This window comes from Mus pahari, chromosome X (genome assembly GCF_900095145.1).
Source record: "Mus pahari chromosome X, PAHARI_EIJ_v1.1, whole genome shotgun sequence".
In the NCBI taxonomy this organism is placed as follows: domain Eukaryota; kingdom Metazoa; phylum Chordata; class Mammalia; order Rodentia; family Muridae; genus Mus; species Mus pahari.
This window is the reverse complement of record NC_034613.1, coordinates 34,454,368-34,460,118: the sequence shown is the minus strand read 5'-3', so window position 1 is coordinate 34,460,118 and position 5,751 is coordinate 34,454,368. Positions and strand designations below refer to the sequence as shown.

The following is a 5,751-nucleotide window of genomic DNA, read 5'->3' as shown; positions in this document are numbered from 1 at the left end:
TGCTTCCTGCCCACTAGCATGCTATGATTTATTTTGAGAATGATAATTTTCTTACCCACATACCTACAATGCCATGGGAAAAATCAGAATTGATAGGTAAGATACAGAAGTGAAAACTATCACATATTACTCCTAATTTAAGTTTTAATCACCTTTACAAAGGCGAAGAAATATTCATGGTGAAATTTGTAAAAGCCCATTTTTGCTCAGCTGACCTTTCTGCTATAAAATTTTAAAGCTGTTCTATCATTTTTGATAATATAAACATAAATTTTTGATAATACAAACATAAAAGATCAAGAAAATTGAAATTGCATTTTTATTTTTACAGGTACATTTTATGATTGACCATTTCAGCAAAGTAAGTATGTGATATTTTTAGTTGATTATTCATTAAGTTTTAGAATGCCTTTAATCTCTTCTTCCTCAATTTATCTTATTTCTCCAAAAAACCACCTGTATTCCAGTTATCAAACTAAAATGGAGATGGGGTAGGGGGTATATATTTTTTCTTATTGTTATTCTTAATTTTTAATAAATTGCTAAATTTCTTTATGGTAAAAATTATTTCTATAGCAAACAGAAATTACTTAATGCTTAGAGTTAGGTTAGAATAGGACATGTCTTGTGCCTCAATGTGATACACAAAGTTTAACTTAAAATATTTGGAGCTTTTTTTAGACTAATGGACTATGAAGCCTCACTGCTGTGTTCTTATCATGAGTTTGATTGTGTTTGAAGGGGAATCTAAGGTCAATATTATGCCTTATTTTTTCAGGTTGCTATTTTGACGTTGCTTTTTAATGGTGGTCTTGTTTCTTTTGGATATTTTGAGGGATGAATTCATTATTTAACCCAAGGCATCCCTTAAACTCTCAGTGATCCACCTGCCTCAGCCTCTAATTTCTCAGTGTAATAAGGCAAATGTCTATCCCTACAGTCTTAACCAATAAAAGTTCATTTATGTGACATTATTATTATGTGCACATGACATAGCATTAAAGGAATTTAAATACTAAATGAGATCTAAAATGTGGGAGTTGTGACAAGTTCTGTTAGAACTGAAAGGTTCAGCAATATTACCTTATAGTTTCTTCCCCAAACTTCTGAATAGTTCCTGTTCATTACATCCTTCAAACCATGCCTGATGATAGTCCCTGAGTGAGCAATTAACTTACCAAGAATTATTCTTCCTTTAAAATTGAGAAGTTTTTAGTTTGATAATACAAAGAAAATCTTGGCCCCCAACTAGTACCCTTATAAATTACTTACAAATTACTGTAAATGGCTCTTCTTACAATGCTGTCACCGATAGATAAATCTATGCTTTATAGTTCTGGCTTTTATTGTCTCTTAAAACATCATCAGATTGATTTTAGAGTAGCAATGATATAAAATAAATACACAAGACACACTCCCAATAAAACAGAAGAAAAGCATCCTCCTTTGTTTCTGAGAATTATAGTGTGAAAAGGGAAAACCATTCCTGAGCACCTTTTGGTTCCAGCAGAAACATGGTTGTTTCGAACTTGCAAATTGTGGAGCCAGTTCATTGTATAAAAATGACAGAACTCATGGAAAGTCCAGTATTTTCATTGTACATTTATCATTAAAAATAATATTCTTGATGAGCNGTAAGATAAAATCTAGTTCTTATGGTTTAATAAAGATATAATGCATGCATCAGTTATAATTTTGTATCTTACATTGTTCCAAAACAATATATAAATACAGAGCTAACAACTCTGTGCATGAAACGTCTAGTCTGCTGCAGCAGGTTTCTGTACTAATTTATTCATTTTTTTATAAACATCTAGATACCTTATCAGTAATACCTATAGAGATAAAGATAAACTATTCTTTTTTTCTTCACACATAACAGTGATAAACAAACATTTGTAACATGGATAAGTCTTAATTAACTATAATATGGAGAGTGGTAAATGCTAATTAAGGCACTTTAAGATTAAGTAGCACATTTATCTTTTATTTCAGTCTTTGTCGTTGAAATGTATTATAAAACTGTAGTCCATTTAATTATCTTGATAAGTACAGTTTAGAAAAGATAATTGTGTTTTACTTTAGTATTTGTAATATTTCTCAGGGGCTCATATTCTTTATTCTGTAACCAGTCACTATTGTTCAAAAAAAGTTGGATAATGGGAAGAATCCTTATAACAGCATGTCATTTCTTGGGAGATGAAATTGTTTCTCTTTTAGTAAATCCAAGATACCTGCTTGCTTAGTCACAATGCTTCTTTTTTGCTCATAAAAGTTTGAGTATAGAACATGAAATTAAATGTTTCATTAGTTGAGCTTCATTTAATTAACGTTTTACTGTACATAAAATCCTAATTAGTAACGGAGAGATCTGGCTGCTTGGGGAAGAAGTAGTTTGTTCAGTTTGGGAAATGAGATTTTTGTTTGGAAAATAGGCTGACTCCATGATGGTATCCAGAAGGGATCAACCACATGAGTGAAGGGAAATCATAAACTATGCAAAATAATGAGCTAAAGTTAAAATGTTTATGGTAAAGAAAAACACTGAACATGAGATACATCTATTTGATAAGCTTTGTATTAAGGACTGATGAGAAATCCTTGTTTAGAATGGACTCAAATGTTTCCCTTCTCAAAATACACTCCACTTACAGATAATCATATTGTTTTGTAATATCTACAAAAGCATTTTATTAGATATGTTTACCACTATACCCAGTCTTTTACCATTATACAATTTTAAAAAAAGAACCTAGTTTGTTTTTATTTTATTTTATTTTATCTTGCTGTTTTTGTTTATTACTAATTCCTAATTAACTTTCTAAACTTTTTCTATATCAAACAAAGAGGGAGTCATTGAGATGCCTAAATGTCTTATGGAGACTGATATAGCAGAATTAATCACAAATGGAAAGCCCTAAAATTGTCACATCATTCCCTCTTTTTATTTTAGCTGGCTTCTACCAGGACAGTTTGTAATTTGCAGTGAAACATAATAACAGTTTTGATTATTTCCAAGTCAGTGGCTTGTTATGACTTTGTATTTCTTTCTCCAACAATGTAAATCAGAGTGTTTTATTTAAAATTCTGTGTGCTTCAGTATATGGTATGCTAGACTCTTAGTTATTACTCTCTCTTTTTTTTAAAAAAAAATGTGTCTTTCAAGACATTACAGGTCAATTCTAAATCAACATTTTGCTGAAATTTTAGAAAATTGCAGGCTATTCCAAAGTCAACTTTTTATTCTCCAGACAAAAGATGGGATAAAAAAAGTAGGGGAGTATAAAGGTTTAGATGGGTACCTCAAGTAATTTTCTCTAGGTAAAGGTTTGAAAATGTAAAAACTCTCTGCTGAAACAAACAAAAATACACCTTCCTACAAAACAAAGCAAAATAAAACAAAACAACAAACAAATAAATAATAACAAACAGAAGTGAGCAACTACTTAGGTAAACTCCTTCAAACTTAAATGTAATCATACAAGCCCTACAGAACTTTGTTTTACCTCATCAGTTGTCTTTGAAAGAACATTACCTTTGATGAATGAACATGGGTTACTAAAGAGGTGAAAATGTGAGACCATGGAAAAACTGAAAATGTTAAATTGATAAATGGAAAGTAATACCTTTTAAACAGAAAGTAATAGGCAAAAAATACTACACTCTATAAATAATGCACCCCTTTTTGTGTCAACAAATTTCACATTCTTTCCCTTGGGTTCTCTGACAAAATTTGCTCCATCTCAAAGGTTGCAATCAATACAATAGTGTGAAATCTATGAGGACATTAATATCTTCTTTGGGAATAAATGGTCTAAAATAGTGATATTTTTAGATGAAACCTGATGTAAGCAGAAGATATCTGTAGATATCTTAACTTTATGACAATGCTGAATTTGTTGCTTCAAGGTTTTTTGTTTTGCTTTGCTTTGACATGACTTAGATTCTAAGAAAAGTTCACTCTTTTGGGGGGCAACATATGGTAAGAATGTGTAGTTAGTATGTCTTATATACCCTGAAAAACTAAAGTCCTCATATGGTGAAAGGGAAACATTCATGATCTGATTGGTCTCTTCTGTTTCTCAAGAAAACACATCTGAAAATAAAATAAATAAATAAAGTCTCTGTGCCTGAAATCCTAGGTTTGGGCCTTTTACTTCTTTTTATGCCAAGCATTTTTGCATTTCAATAAACGACACATTTTGCCAAAAATATGTAAATAGGAATGAGAAAGAGAAGAGGTTACTATAATTTGAAGAAAGCCTGTCTATACAACACTCACCCCAGAATAAAGCAGCATACTCTTCTATAGTCAAAAGTAGAAATCAAAATATTATTCCAGCATTTCTGGCCTTATCTGAATCTAATATGTAGTTTGGCAATACTTCATTCAGTTTAAGGGACTGTGTGAAATAATGTTGATTTTCATTGCTTTTTTATTTGCCTTGAAAAATACCATAAAATACTCTTCAAAAGCCACTACAACATTGATAGGATTACAATATATTTTTAGTCTGAAAGTGACCTCTGACAATTTAATTTGCTGTTACCTTTTTTTAGCCTTCTAATGCTACAAGATGTCCCTAAAGCAGATTCCTCTTTGGTGATAGTAGGAAGGCACAACAATGTAGGAAGTGTAAAACAGCTACTAATTCTCAGTGTCTGCTCATTAACATGAGTAACTCTACTCAGATTCATGCTTCTTGCTGACAGGGACTCTGGGCTACAAGTAAGTAGGAAATAGAACTGGGGAATATGTCCCAGACTGAGATTTTTAGATGAAACCTGATGTAAGCAGAAGATATCTGTAGATATTTTAACTTTATGAAAATGCTGAATCTGTTGCTTCAAGGTTTTTCATTTTGCTTTGTTTTATTTTGTTTTGTTTTAAACCAGATCTTCATTATAGCTCTTAGCTTCCTGTCTTAGTTAGGGTATTACTACTGTTAACAGACACCATGACCAAGACAACTCTCATAAAGGACAATATTTAATTAAGGCTGGCTTACGGGTTCAGAGGTTCAGTCCTTTACTATCAAGGTGGAAGCATGGCAGTATCCAGGCAGGCATGCTGCAGGAGGAGCTAAGAGTTCTATATCTTCATCTGAAGGCTGCTAGCAGAATACTGACTCCAGGCAGTTAGGGTGAGGGTCTTAAGCCCAAACCCACAGTGACACTCCAAGGCTTCCCCTCCTAGTAGTGCCACTCCCTGGGCCAAGCATATCACACTTCCTAACAGTTTGCTCAATTTTTAAATGGAAATTTTGGTTTAGAAAAAAGTTTGGAAGTCATCTATTTCTGTTACTTGAGTTCTTCACAGCAATTTCATGACAAATGGCATGAAGTGCATACAAACATGGCACATTTAATTATACCAGTCACTGTCTTCTGAATATATTTGGCCTAATGACCTTTTGAAGATGAGGACTGTAAAATCAGACACAGGCTTTAAGTATATAGGAGGATGCTGGAATGAAACTAGGAATCTGTCTTTTAATTTTCAGAGGTGACCTTTACAGTCATCTGGGTAGGGAATCACCTCATCTGCATCATTCTGCTAACTCACCAGATATAGATACAGCTAGAAATTCGTTGTCTCTCTGCACAAAAACAATGATTAAATCTCTTTACTTCCTTTGGTATTAGTGTTCATTCATTTATATTTCAACCTAATTATATTAATATTAATTGTATGTGTGTGTCTGAGAGATGAGAGAGAGAGAGAGAGAGAGAGAGAGAGAGAGAGAGAGA

The 5,751-nt window shown here is 32.4% G+C and overlaps 1 protein-coding gene across 2 annotated transcripts in view; it reads left to right on the top strand.

Annotated features, from left to right (window-relative positions):
* Window positions 1-329: 329 nt before the first annotated feature.
* Tenm1 (teneurin transmembrane protein 1) overlaps window positions 330-5,751 on the top strand; it is a 710,827-nt gene continuing 705,405 nt past the window's right edge. For both annotated transcript variants that reach the window (XM_021188844.2, XM_021188842.2), the window contains exon 1: window positions 330-361. The gene's annotated coding sequence lies outside the window, so the exon portion shown is untranslated. The remainder of the gene's footprint in view (window positions 362-5,751) is intronic.